Source organism: Marmota marmota, unplaced genomic scaffold, assembly GCF_001458135.2.
Source record: "Marmota marmota marmota unplaced genomic scaffold, marMar, whole genome shotgun sequence".
Taxonomy (NCBI): Eukaryota; Metazoa; Chordata; class Mammalia; order Rodentia; family Sciuridae; genus Marmota; species Marmota marmota.
Window position 1 is genome coordinate 9432283 of NW_026000170.1, and position 15645 is coordinate 9447927.

Here is a 15645-nt window from a genome sequence, read left to right on the forward strand (position 1 = left end):
AGTCACTCTCTCTCTCTCTCTCTCTCTCTCTCTCTCTCTCTCTCTCTCTTTCTCTCCCCCCCCCACACACACCATCTATTTCTGTTTGTTTTTATTTTTCTGGATGATCATAACTGACACAGCAGTAGAACAAATGCATTACATATGCTGCTTGACTTACAATGAGTTTATGTCCTGATAAACCATCATGAGTTGAAAATATCTTAAATTGCAAGCACATTTCATACATCTGATTTGCCAAATATTATAGTTTACCCTACCCCACGCATGCTCAGAACACTTACGTTAGTCAGAAATTAGGTATCAACATGAATTTACACAGGTGTAAAATTATATAGAATTTAAGGAACTCAAAGGCTTGAAACACAAAGTAATAATAAGGAGATAGAAATATTAATTACCTTGATTTGATCAGCCACACATTGTATACATGTATTGAAATATTACATTTTTATTTTCCCTAAATATGGCCAATTGTTTTAACCAAAAATTTATTTAAAAAAGTTTAAAGAGATGGAAATGCCAAGTATCCTGATTTGATTTTTTTAAAAAATATTTTTTAGTTGCCAATGAATTTTTTACTTTGTTTATTTATATGTGGTGCTGAGGATCAAACCCAGGGTCTCACACATGCCAGGCACGTGCTCTACCACTGAGCCACAACCTCAGTCCCTTCTGATTTGATCTTAACATATTGTGTACATGTGTGGAATTATCACAATGTATCCTATAAATGTGTACAGTAAAAATAATAACACAAATTTTTAAAAAGGTAAAAAAGATGGCACAATATAAAGATGAAAAATATATAGAATTTATTGCATACATATATAAATAAGTACCTTGGGAAAATCTGAATAAAATTTTGGATTATTTAATGAATGTCAAAAAAAAAGAAATTAGGTATCAAAAGACTATCATACAGCATATCACTAGCCTATGAAAAGGAAGCATCATTTTTCTGAGTGCATATAGCCTCACATTTTAAGTCATGACTTTCTGTGTTTTTTATTCATGAATGAGTTTATGGTGTCAAAGGGGAATTGTGCACTTTTAGAAATCCAGGTAGAGAATGGCTGTAATAAGCAAAATACTCAAATTTCAGCTGTGGATTAGTGAATCGTTCCCATGTTCATCTTATCATTACTGTCTTCCATTCTTCGATTCTAAGTAGATGGAAAACTGAAGTTTAGCATTTTTTCATACCATCTTCTCAACAGAACATTTGAGACATTCAGGGGATTTTTGTAGGCTCTTTATGTGAAAACTTAAGAGAAACTCATTGAACTGTTTCATTTTCCCACTTAACCTTGAGAATTCATTTTCTGCTTTTAAGCAAAAACAGAAAAGATAAAACTACTCATAAAACTTGTTCTCTTTCTAGCTGTTAAGAAGCACAACTTTGACTTGATTTAGATAAAGGACTACTGGGTTCTTTCTGCAGACAACACCCTCAATATTAATGGAGTAATAATTAGTGGGTAGTAGTAGAGTGTTCCTAATTCTTAAATCCTTGCCATATAACAAATGATGGCTGGGCATAGTCTGGCTGCCTGCATTAGTATACAGTTAACTAGAAGAGGCGAAATGAGGTTTGGGAAGAGAGACACATTTATAGGTTGCATGGACAATTTAGTTGGAATATTTATTTACTCCAGAGAGACAAAACAAATAGGAGATTAAGAGGAAAGATAGACAGATAGATAGGGAGATAGATGGATAGATGATAGATAGATAGATAGATCGACAGATAGATAATTATGATAGGAATTGGTGCACATAATTATGAAGTTAAGAAGTCCCAGGCCAAGTTTTCTGCTTGGTGGAGACCCTGGATTCTGGTAGCATGGCTCAGTCCAAGTATGAAAGATTCAGAGTCAAGGAAACAAATGCTGTAATTCTCACTCCAAGGTTGAAGGTCTGAGAATCTGGGGAGCTGCTTATCTAAGTTGTGAAATCCAGCAGATGGAGAGCCTGGAATTCTGAAGACCAGGGGCAAAAGAAATGTGTCCCACCTCTAGGAGAGAGAGAGAGAGAGAGAGAGAGAGAGAAAGAATTAGCTTTTTTTTTTTCTTTGTTCTGTCTAGATCCCCAGCTGATTGTTGACTGCCCACGGTGAAACTTTCCCACTCAACCCACTGATTTACATCCCCACCTCCTCTGGAAACACCTTACAGGTAAACCAGTTTTCTGGTATTCCTTAAGCCAGTCTAGTTGACTCCTCAAACTAACCATTCACAGACTATTACATCCAAATAAGAAGTAAGGGTACAGTGAAGTACTTCCTTGCAGGTGTGACTTGTTAGAACAAGAGGATATGGGTCAGAAATTTGAAATTTATTATAAATTATTCTTGCTTGCAAGACAAAAAACTCTTTCACAGGCAAAACGTCCATTTTATTAACACATGTTATGCTACACAGAAGGTAGCATATCATAGTGACAGGTATGCAGAAGATCTTTACAAACTTTTGGGAGAAATTGCTGCATGGATGTATAAATTTACTTGCTAGTGAATAAATGTGTGAATTTATTCATGTATGAATGAATCAATAAATGAAAGTAATTACAAGCTCAGGCCAAGAGTCTGTCAACATAATGAAATTTGATCCACATCCCTAAAGGAAGTCTGGTGAGAATAAGGCAAAGCATTTCTGTGTCTGAGAAGCAATGGAGACTTTTACAACTTACTAACACAAAGGTTTTGTTCACAAAAAAACATGATGAAAATTAAAAAAAAAAAATACAACAGGAGCATTAATAATGACTCAATTGCCAATATAAGAGTATGTAATTGGAGCTCAGTAAAAATCTTCTGCCCAAGGAGGAACTAGGTCCCTGACGGTGGAGAGAGACTTAGCTTATAAATAATAGTTAAATGACTGTAGTTGTAGAGCTTATATACGTTCTGACAGGTTCTCCTTTTTTCATTTTTAAGTCATATAATGCACAGCTAGTATCTCAGTGCTGAGCTATATTTCTTTTGAATGATTCTTCAAGGGTTGGAGAAAAAGTAAAAATTATAATTAACAATAGTAACTAGATGTTATGAAGGATATTCCTAAATAAATAATAATGCATTCTGGCAATGGAATAACATTTAAATACAAATAATTGGCAGTAATTGCATTAACACTAAAGTTAAATTTTATGAGTTTATGAGATTATGACTGCACTATCATCTAAACTATACCTCAAAATTTTTGAATGACTTATGTAAAAAATTAATGTATTTTAAGTATGCTTGCTTGATTGTGAATCTATAGATGATTTATTTTGTTTCTACTAGTTTTTCAGTATTATACAAATGATCTATCATGAGCTTATATAAACATTAGAGTAAAAAAAAAACTATATTTATTCATTTGTATTTAAAAACATAGTGTTTTTATAGGTCTATTTGATTAATGGTAAATTAATGCTGATCTGATAAGCCCCATGGATAAATTTCTCAGAAATTATTTTAAAGTGTGTGTGTGTGTGTGTGTGTGTGTGTGTGTGAGAGAGAGAGAGAGAGAGAGAGAGAGAGAGAGATAAATAGATTGTGATGTGATATTCTTAGGAAAAGAGTTAAATAGAAGAAGCTTAACATATTTATTAAGTGAATTAATGAGGTAAAAAGTTGGAAAAAATTTCACTTTTTCAGAAAATATTTTGACAGACAATTCCTGAATTATTTACTTTTATCAAGGTTATAATTATTGTACAAAAATATTTTTCTTACTAATGAATGCATTTTATTAGACTTTTCGGATATACAAAGAAAAGGGGCAAAGTACCACAAGGAGAAAGCAAGTCTGTAAACTACTCACTAAATCAATATGTGACCTTTGGCAATTTATTTCTACTCTCTGGACCTCAGAGTTCCTGTTAAATATGATATTGGCAGCTTACCAAAGAACCTGTAAATTCTCTGCCACTTTTGAGCCATGTGTTTTATGAATTTATCTTCTTTGGAATATTTATAAATGCCAAAATTTTCAAACAAAATATCAGTACAGGTCTTTTAAAGAACAAAGTTTTGGGGCTGGGGATATAGCTAAGTTGGGAGAGTACTTGCCTTTTATGCACAAGGCCCTGGGTTCAATCCCCAGCACCATAAATAAATAAATAAATAAACAAACAAAGTTTCCTTGATATATTTAATATGATAAAAAACCAAAATTTAGTAAAGTTATATTAAACAAATTAGCTTTTTAAGAAGAAAAACATCTTGTGACAAAATGTCTGGATCAGAATTATGATCAGTATCTTATGGTTTTTAGTGTATTAGTTTAGAACTTTTGAAGCAGGAAAAAAATCAAAATCCTGTACCCCGGGTTCTGTGTCATCTTTATATATCCTGATGAAACACACACACACATATGTATATACTGATTATTAAAAAATAAATTTCATAAAAATTGACTACCTACCACAGCTACATTTGGAATATACCACTCTTTAATTCTTAGACATGAAATTTTTCCCTGTGAGATTCTCACAACCTTAAAGACAAGCATTACATTTCATTTACCTTTATAATCCTCCCCCTTGATCCCAACATCAAAGTAACAAAATATTTAGTGATTTTCGTGAATGAAACAAAAGAGAATGCAGTGGAAGGTATAGTATTGACTGAGAACGAGTTAGCTTGATATAGAGGAATTATTTAAAATAGAAAGGAATGGAAAAAGTAAAAAAAAAGATTGCACTGAGTATGAGAAAATATTTTATTTCCTTCCTTCCCTCTCCTGCATCTAAAATGGATCCCTGTGAGGACCTGCTAACATATATAATGATCATTAGACATCCTTTCCTCTGACCTACTACAGCAGCTAAAGTGGACAACATTGAAGTACACTGAAGTATTTATTCTTTTTTATTATTGGCAATATTCATCAATTTCTTTATCTCTTAGTTTTGACCCTCATATATTACTGTTTACTTAGTGGACAACCACCTGCTTTTGTCAGAGAAAGTACATGTTGAACCCTCCAAATGATGTTCAGGGTTTCCAAATTCCAAAGTGAAAGCCACTGCATCTTCTGCTTGAGATAGTCACTTGGGAGCCACCAGAAAGCACTGGATATAATTTAAAATTCAGAACACAGATGATCCTCTTACGATTTTGCTTCATATTCTGTAAACTGCAGATGATAGTAGCACCCACACCATAACATATTCAAAAGATAAGCTGCATTATGTATAAAGTGTTCAGAGCATTGCCTTTCCTCAATTAGAAGGCAATAAATGAGTTTATTATTAATCAGATTTCTTTCTGCCCTTACCTTTCTTCCCTTAATCCAATTCCACATATCAAAGAAGAATCACTAATGAAAAATTATTATCCACTTTTTTCTTTGTTTTCAGGGGTACAAAGGTGAACAAATGAAGCAGATGCATACTCCCAATGGTCCTACATTCATAATGTGTGTATATAAATGTGTACCTCAATATCTGTATGTTGTGACTGCGACAGCAGGCAATATGAACTAAGAAATTAGGGAATGATATACTTCCATGTGTGTAAAGGATTTCATGAAGGTGACTTCAATCAGGGAGGATATTCGTGGGTTACAATTCTAATTGCAGGGAGGAAAGGAAGCCTGAATTTTGGATGGAATCACTGAGCTGAGATGCAATGGGTGGATAAGAAGGTACCAATCATCCAAAAGAATAAGAACAACCCCAAAAGAGAATAGAGAATAGAAAATTAAGGTGGGAAACAACTAGTGATTTGCCCTCTAGTGTCCTAGTTGGGAAACAACTTGAAGTATTCAAGGGACAGAAGAATAATGAGTGAAGCTGACACATTGTGAATCAGATGATGTCTTTGTGAAAAATGTGGGGACAGCAGGGTTTGAGACAACTTTGGAGAATGAAGTAAAGACAATAATGTGTGTATAATCTTGTTGACAGTGAAAGGAGTTTGGGTTTCACTCTAAGATAAAGGGAAAAAGGCTTTAAAATTTTAATGCTATGATCTGATTTGTGAGAGGATATCTATGAATGTTAGGTGTAAAATGGATTGCAAGGATGCTTGAGGAAAGAACAGAAAATAAGCAAAGGGTAGCACAATAATTCTAGTGATATACAATAGAGCTTTGGTTAGGATGTGATGAAAGAGAGTACAGGGGGCCTGCTAGATGGTGTGCATGGACCAAGAGGAATGAACTAAAGTTTTGTTTATGCTTTAGAAATGGGATACATCTAGAAAATTGAATATGCTGATAGAAATAAGCGGAGAAGAGAATTGATGATACAGAAGAGAGAGAGTTGACCCAAGCGAATCAATCCTTCTGATTAATTTCTTCTATGACCACAACACACCTAGCACTTTCCTAGGACTTCAGGTGTGGTTAGTAAAATGTTTATCAAAGCACAACCCATCTTTTGCCTCAGAATAAGAACCAGAGATACTCAAAGAGGAAGAAATGACTATGGTGTTAAAGCATACCAGAAGAACAGAAAGTAAAGTAAAATAGTGCCAAAAAGATAACAGGTTTATAACCTCTTTGCATATTCTCCTTTGAAATTATTGCCATAGAATTAGCCTGCTCTAACTGAGCCAGATTAACAAAATGACTTTGTTTTAAATTGTACCATAAAAGAAAATTCAGTCAATTTGCCCATTAGGCAAAAAAACTGCTGATCATCTTCTTAAACTGTAATCATCAGTCAAGATCTGTCTAATGTGTCCTAAGATGTCTTCCTCCCTCCCTCACTGAGAGTAAGCAACTGAGAACTGACCAGTGGGTAGAATAAACTCCTGAAGATGCAATTCAGAAATTAAACTTCTCAATATGTTATTTGTGTGGTAATTACAAGATGAATTTAGAATCAGTCCTAAACCAAAATTCCTTTCAATGCAAGTAATAGCAAATTGAAATATGGCTGATGCTTCAGGGACAGGAACAGCTCTGGTTGACCCTGTTGATGTAGACCACTGAGGCAAAAAGATAGTAGATCACACAGAACTGAATAAAAGAAACTTCCTACTTCAACTTGATCTATGATCAATGGATTAATCCAAATTAATCTTTGGTCATTTAGCACAAAAAAATCTGCTTTTCAAGGAGCAGAGATTGGGTTCTGCTGCATAAGGTATTCCTTTCAAGTCACATATTCATAATACATTATTTTAAGTGTATGACATTCTAGAGTGTAAGAAAAGTTACCTACAGTGATTTCAGAACACTCATATATTGCTTTAGCTGTTCCCATATTCACATTATTTTATTTCCCCATGTGTCAGGTGCAGCACACATGAGTAATTACTACAACTAGTGATTTGCCCTCTAGTGTCCTCCGATTATAAACTATTTTATGTATCTAATTCAGTAAAACTGTCATCAGCTCCCTGATGAATGATTACATTGTAAAACAGATTATTCTTACACATTTGCCAAACTAGCATTTTATATGGGCATCCATGACTGCATTATGGACACTAATGTATCATGGAAATAATTCAGAACACAGAAAGAGCTAAAAGTGATACAATGCATTTCCTAAGAAGCAAGTACTTTTCCCTTCCCCCCTACACTGTACTGTGTTTTCCTGATGTTCCAAGGCGCTAAAAGGATGATTTGAAGTCATCATCTGACAAACATCAAAAGGAATGCAACAAATATAGCAATGATTTAACTTCCCAATAGAAATCCTCCAGCCTCTTGCTCTATCCTTTCCCCATAGTCATAGAGGTCCAGTGAACCCAATAATGGTCAATGAGACATAAAAAAGATGCTTGCTGTGGATTTTCTGGAAAGGTTTTGGCTTCTTACTAAAAGAGAGAAAGCTCTTAGCTAGGTTTTCTGTCACATACTAAATGATTCAACAATTTGAAATATTTTATTGACAACTTATTTCCTTGTACTCTACATCAAATCATTCAGCAAGATAAATAAGACCCATTTGCAACAAGATCACCAAACCATCACTTTTTATTATCTCTACTATTATAAACCTGGCCCAAGAAATCACTAAATGTAACCCAGCCTAGAGAAATCGATTCCTATCTGGTCTCCCTTTGTCTACTCCAATTCTTCAATCTGTTCTTCTAAGAAGAATGACATTTAAAAATAAATAATAAATAAATCTGATGATATTACACTATGGATTAAAATCTGCAGGAAGTGACCACACAATGATAGTGTAATCCAAACTCCATTTTTGAGGCTTCTGTTTTTAGCTTTAAATTAATAACAAAGATTTACCTTTCCGCCTCCTACAACCACAACAACAGACAAAATGTATGAAATATATGAAACAATACATTTCAGCCATTGGGAAAACAATAGTCAAACAATAATTCATAAGAGAAAGGAAAAGAAAGTTATGAGCCTTAGAGTTGTACAGGCTTTGTGCATAGAGAGAATTTCTAGGCCAAAGCACAGGGAGAGAGAGTTGAACTAAAGTTTGTCATCGCCCTCATTTGTAGAAAAGGAGTTCAGAGACTGGGAGGTCAAGGAAATCAGAATTCAAAAACAAAAGAAAACTATGCAAGAACTCCATAATTCTGTGAGATTTCTCTTGAGTCTGAGTTCCTATCTGCTCATATATGGAGGAAATTACTGAGGTGGAGAAAGAACCACTTGAAAGGATAAGGTAGAATAATCTTTGGAGCTTATACAAAGCTGGGTTTAGTTCATATTTCTAGTCAGAATGAAAAGCCTCATAATTCACCTCAGAGAGAGTACCCAGAATGTCTATTAGTAGGGCCAAATTAACCATAGTCAGACTACAGGTTGTTGAGGCCTCACCTAACAAAGTTTTAAAATAGACTTTGACAGAATCAAATTGATCCCAAGTAATACATGTTAAGGCCCAAAAATATTTAAAGGAATGCAAAAAGAAAACAATCCACCACCCAACAAAGTAAAATGCAAACATTCTGGCATTATTTTACACTGGATTATCTGCTTAAAAGATATGTTGAAGTCCTGATATCTGTGATATGATTACATTTGGAAACAGAGTCTTTGTAGATGTAATCAAGTTAAAATGAGGTCATTAGGATGAACCCTTAGTCTAATGACTGGCATTCTCATAAGAAAAGACAAATTTAGGACAGATATATACAGAGGGTAGATAGCCATTTGAAGACAATAGCAGAAATTGGAGTTATGTTATCATAAGCCAAAAAATAGCTGTGCTACCAGAAGCTGGAAAAAACATGAAAAGAAGCTCCCTAGAGACTTTGAAAGGAGCACACTCCTGCTGTTTTAGGCAACTTTTTCACTGCTATGACCAAAAGCCTATGCAAGAATAATTTTAGAGGAGGAAATAAGTCTATCCTTGGTTCATGGTTTCAGAGGTCTCTGTCCATAGACAGCCAACTCCATTTTTCAGGGCTTGAGGTGAGGCAGAATATCTTTGAATATCAAGGAGGGTGTGATAGAGGAAACCAGCTTCCTACATCACCAGGAAGCAGAGAGAGAGACTCCCCTCACCAAGGACAAAATACATACCCTAAGGACAAGTCCCTCACCTCCTCCAGTTGCATCCTACCTGCCTAAAGTTACCACCCAGTTAATCCCTAGCATTAAGCACTGATTAATGTATGGCTTGTATAACCCAATCATCTTACCTCTGAACTTTCTTGCATTGTTTCACACATGAGGCTTTTGGAGAACATTTAACTTAACGTCTAAACCATAACTCCTGCCAACACTTTGCAAAATTCTAGCTTCCAAAACTCTCCGGGGGAATACCTTTCTGTTGTTTTAAGCCACCCAATTTGTCAAAATTTTTTGTAGCTACATTTGGAAACTAGTACAAGTAACCAATCAAAATTTATCAGGCATGCAAAAATGTAGGAAAATCTGAGGAATAAAATTAATCAATAGAATAAAAGACCTAATAAAATTAGGAGACAATGAAAACTTGTTAACTATAAATACACTCTATCTTGTTTAAGAACTTAGAGGGAAGACTGTGCATAATGAGAGATGGGAAATAGAAAAGGTGCAACATCAAACTTCTATGAATGTAAATTAGAATAATGAAAAATATACTAGTTGTGATTACTGGTAGATTGCACATTTTAAAAAAGATTAGTGAGCCTGAATATGTAGCAAAAGAAACTATCCAAAATGAAATGGAGAAGAAGAGTAAAGAAAAAAGATTAACAAAGCTTCGGTGATCTATAGAACAAAATATCATGGGTATGTTGGTAATTAGAGTTCTATAAAAAGGGAGGGAAAGAAAGAAAAATAAAATTAAAGATAATGGCCAGATCTTCCCAATTTGATGTGAACTATAAACCTTCTCATCCAAGCAGCTCAATGAAATCAAAGTAAAAAACCTGAAAAATTTGCACAAAGGCACATCATAATCAAATTGCTTAAAATTGTGATAAAAACAAACTCATTAAAACCACCAGGAAAAAAATGACACACACTGAGGTTTAAAAATAAAAATGGTGGCAGAAGTCTCGCTGAAAACAATTCAAGCCAAAAAGCCATGCAATAACATCTTTAAAGTGTTCACAAAATAAACAATAATCATACAAACACACACACACACACACACACAGGCAAAAGACTGTCAACTTAGAATTCTGCACCCACCCACCAAAAATAATTTTCAAACTTCATTTTTCAAATACAAAGCTTTCAATTTTAGTTTTTGTCTCTGTTCACTCTGCCTCCATTCATTCATATTCTAGTAAAAACAGCTCATTTCCAGTATCCTCAATGTATGTAAATTCATTCTCAACTGAGAAACAGTGTTCTTGTTGTTTCTTTGCCTGGAATGGTTCTTTCCTTAGACTTTGCAACCTGAATTCTATCACCATTTAAGTCTAAGCTTGGTTCTTCTTTTCTCATTCTAGCTATGGAGGCTGCATGATTCAAACAAATCAAAATTGACTTTGCAGTAAGTTTCTAGAGCTTTTTATGAGGTATATTTGAACATTTTTTTTCAATATACAAGGAAAGGTTTAAACTTTGTCCTCAAAAAATCCTGGAATTATAAATTTTTCAAAGTATGCTACCTAATAATAATAAAATGATTTACTTTGCTGATATGAAGACTGATAGGATTTTGCTGATGGCTTTGAGAAAAATTAGAAAAGTTAAAAATAACTCCAGATTTTGTGATCTCTATGCCTGAGACAATGAGATGAATGATATTTATTTATTTATGAAAATGAACACAAGGAAAGATAAAAAACATGAATTGGCCATCAACCATGGGAAGGACATGTAAAAGATAATCACATGTTTACTTCTCAAGAGACACTAGACCCAGATGATTTTATTGATCATTTTCAAACAATCCTCAAGAAAATGAGAATTTCTGTGTTCATTAAATTTTCTTAAAACATAGAATATTATAAAACACTTCAAATTTCCTGATCTGTGGATATATTTCCAAACAAAACTCAACAAAAAGTAACAGTACATCACTTATAAGTGTAGACAATATTAATATATACTAGAAAACTGATTACAAGAGCATATTTCCAAATAATGCACTCTAACCATTTTTTTTTCTTTCAGAAATTTAAAGCTGGCTTAAAATTGAGAGTTCTGTTAGTGTAACTTACTTTATTACTATATTACAAAATAAAATTATTTCAGTACTTAATGGGGAAAAATAATATTTTAGAGGTAAGAAAACTGAAATGTATAGTGGTTAAAAAACCCTTTCAGAATAGAAGAGATCATATGTGACATTTCTGAGATTTAATTGCATGTCTTTCTGTCTTTGAAAATCCTTGCTTTGGATTAGGTAATATTTGGTTGTTGCTGAGTCTTGGACAGCCCTGAGTAAATGAAATGTTGTCTTAATAAGATATTTCAAATTGTTGAATCATTTAGTATCTGATAGGAAACCTGATTAAGAGTTTCTCTCTTTTAGTAAGAAGCCAATATCTTTCCAGAAAATGTTGCATGATGATGCCATTCATTGAGTTGGAGAGCACAGAAGTAGGTATGGGACTTTGGGAAGAATGGGATTTTATGTTTTACAAATTTGGTTTCCCAACTGGGAAATTTAACTTATACACTTTTAATTTGATCAACTTTGGTTTGTTTGTTTGTTTGTTTTATGTGTGTGTGTGTGTGTGTGTGTATGTGTGTTTCAGTACTGGGCATTGAATTCAGAGCCTAGAACATGCAAGCAAATGCTCTGACTTTGAGCTATATCCCCAGACCTCATTTTAATATTTAATTTTATGTCCATTTATTTTTTCATATTCACTGTTTTTGCTTATACGATTTGCTTCCTCTATTGTCATTTGCGGCATGTGTCTTTTTTCTTCTTCCCAATACTTTTGAAATTTTTCTTTCATTTATATTCCATTAGAATTTATTCCTTAAGATTGTATTCTCCTATCAGCATCAAAAATTAATCAATATGCATAGCTGGCAGAGAGGTTTTTAAAACACACATCTGACCATGGTAGACCCGACACAGAATTCTTCCATAGCTTCTAGTGCCTTAGGATAAAATTCATTACTACAATTTATCTTATGTCAGAGTTATGCTTTTTACAAATTTTACTCATAATGCTTCTACAACAACACCACCTTTAAATTGCTTTTATAAAGTTCCACAAGTAGAATCACGTATTTTCTTTATTCTTTTGACATGTTCTTGCTGTAGCAAAGCTTCACTCTTGATTAATTTCCACCTCACAGCAGGTGAGGGAAAGAAACTCAGTTGACAGCAAATCAAGAACCTGAGAATTTCGTGATACCTATTTAATTGAAATGGAATAATGAAGAGTATTTTAAAGATTTTCAAAATCTTTAAAGATCTTAAAGGGTTTATCTTTTAATCTTTAAAATCTTTTAAAGAGTTACAAAATGGTTCTGGAGTAAATTCACTACAATTAAGGTGTTAAATGGCCAGAGTGCACCACACAATGGGGTAAAGAGAGAAGTCCCTGCAAAGAAGACTATTTTCTTGAACAAAATACCAATATGTTAGTCTTCATGCTCCAGACTTGAAGCCTGAAAACATGCTATGTCTGTAAGTATAGACTCCATCTTTTAAGGACAAAATCAAAAGTCAAGAGTTAAATTCAGTGGAGAAAAACGAATGGGAGGATCTGGGGTCAGTTTTAGTATGCATTACTGGAGGTCATAGATTATTTTTCTGGTGTACAAGTGAATGATTAGTGTCTTTCATGTTGCTATCAATAAATACCATTTTGTAGGAATGTGCTAATCAAAACGTCCCTTACTTCTTTGGCTTAGGTCCACTTCAGTGGGCTGCCACAGAGCCCTAAGCTCCTGTTTATTGCATTCTGCTTTCTTGTCTATGTCTCACTCCAGGATTCAGACTCTTCGAAGGTCTTTAGCCAGAATCCATTTGATTTCTACTATTGATTCTCAGGTATGTCATCCCTTATGAGATTTTTAGAAACCTTTCCGTCTTATGGTGTTGTGGGAATTAAATACTCCCATTTATGTCTAAAGTATTTATGGGGCTTCACAGAGAGAAGTACATAAATCCTAGCTAGAATGTTTCCCTCTCAGCAAGTCTGCATGGGAATCTAAATGATCAGTGATCTAGGTAATCAAGAAAATTAAGCATGATTTAAATTTGAGGGTTTCTCACCCATGTTAGAAGTCCTATGGCTACAGAAATCAGAATCTTTTCCTTTACTTCATGTAGATACTGACAAAGTTTATTCCTCTCAGTCTTGTAGTTCTAAATTTTCTTTGCTGATCAAATTCTTAATGTTTTCTGAAACTTTCTCAAAATGTATAATATGGTTGAATTTTGGTGTATTCAAATACAGTCATATTTTTGTCCAGCTTCTCAGAACTGGCTCCAAATTAGCATCAATGGTATTGCAGATATTTTCAAACTCTTTGCACATAAATTTATGACACATCTCTTTGATACCAAATATAATTAAGATATGCACTGTGTATTAGTTTTATTGTTTTCAGGCATAAATTTTGTCTATGTTTTAAAAATTGGAATGCATTCTATAGTTGATGCTGAAAGACAATTTTAATGTCAGTCCTTCCCCAACCAACTTGTCTCCAAGCTTCAGTGTATTCTAAAACATAACCTGTCTTACAGTTGAATAATTACTAAAGGCTAATCTTTTTTTAAGTCTAATATTTATGGCCAACTTATGATAGTATTCTTGAGACAATCACATATTGCCTTTTCATGCTGTTAAAAAAATGTGCCATATGTAAAGATAAACATTTGTAATTTTCCTATGTGCCATACCTAAAAAGTTTGGGAAACATGAAAGTAGGAACTTCACCAAGTTTTCTGTTACATTCTTTTATATCAAAGAAATAGAATAGTGGTCTTCTTGTTGCCTCTTGAAGTAAAATTGTGTTAAGCAGCATAAGGAAAAAAAAATGTAAGTGCCTACTTTTTCTCTCTGTAACAATAAATCATAGAATCTGTAGCTCCCCTGTTGTGCCTTGGGATGGTTCTCACATATGTACACAATTACCCAAAGGATCTTGGCAACAGAAGATTCAGTTGTAAGTTCAATCCAGCAATTTAATGATTTCAGGGCCCAGATTTCTAAATTCTCTTGACCTTCTTATTTTGAAGGCAGAATGGATGGCAGCTAACAATTAGCTCTCACAGCATTATTCTGATGAGGGAAGCATGGGGACCTTCTGTTTACATCTTATTAATGAGAATTACATCATAAATTGCAAGGAGTCTGAGAGGAAAAACGTAGCTATCCTCTGTATCAGTAAAAAAGAAGGAACTTGGAAATGCATGTTAAACAAGTCAACCTAAAATATTTGTAACTTTTTGTATAGAGATTTCATTTTAGATCTAATTTTAGGATTGTTTTTCCTTAGGATTGTTTTTCCCATCATTTTTAGTAGCTACAAACTTACAAGGAGGAAGTTGGCTGAAAAATATACTCAGCTGAAGACATAGACCATTTTGTTTTTGATAGAAAAGGATGATGACTCTGATAATAGTTCCAAAACCTAAATTGTAGAACAACACACGCACACACACACACACACACAAAATCACTAGCAGGGAAAAGTTCTGGATCCTCACACAGAAACAGGGGACAAGTACCCAGTTGGATTTTAGTGTGGCTACAGATTAATACATGCTATAAATGATATTATGTTCTGTACTTTTTGGACCAGAAAGTCCACTGTGGTTATCTATTCTTATCTTAATATCATATGCCAATGTATGAGGGGTAGATAACTCTCCCTTTAGTTCAAAGACATTCAAATTAAGTGACTTGTGGTGAGCCGTTCTAATTAGACCGTGGCCACCATTAGAAGATGGCGCCGGCTTCCACTGTGGCCTGTGATAAACAACTCCTAATATGGAGAATTGGCACGCAATCCCTTACCACCCTATGAGAAAGGTCCACGTGGCAGCTTAAGATTGGTATGCTGGAGGCTTTATTAGGCTGTGCTTGGGCGCTCGGCGAAGGGTCACTAGAAGATGATACATGAATCAAGGCCTGAATAAACTGCTGAAGGAAGAATCCTGTGTCGTGTTTTCCCTTGCCGGCGAGGGGTCGCGACAATTGGTGGCCCGGACGTGGAATTATATTCCTCGAACCCAGGATCCAGAACTTTCAGCAGTCAGGGTGGTGCACCAGTAAGTTCCCAGGTAAGTGGGAATCCGCAAGCAAATAGCGGGGCGCTCTCTCTGTAAATAAAGAGAGATCGGAAAAAAGGACGCTCC

General features: G+C 34.4%; 1 long non-coding RNA gene across 8 annotated transcripts in view; it reads right to left on the minus strand.

Moving 5' to 3' along the window:
- Positions 1–15645, minus strand: part of LOC125611842 — a 247541-nt gene that overhangs the window by 54834 nt on the left and 177062 nt on the right. The window lies entirely within an intron of this gene.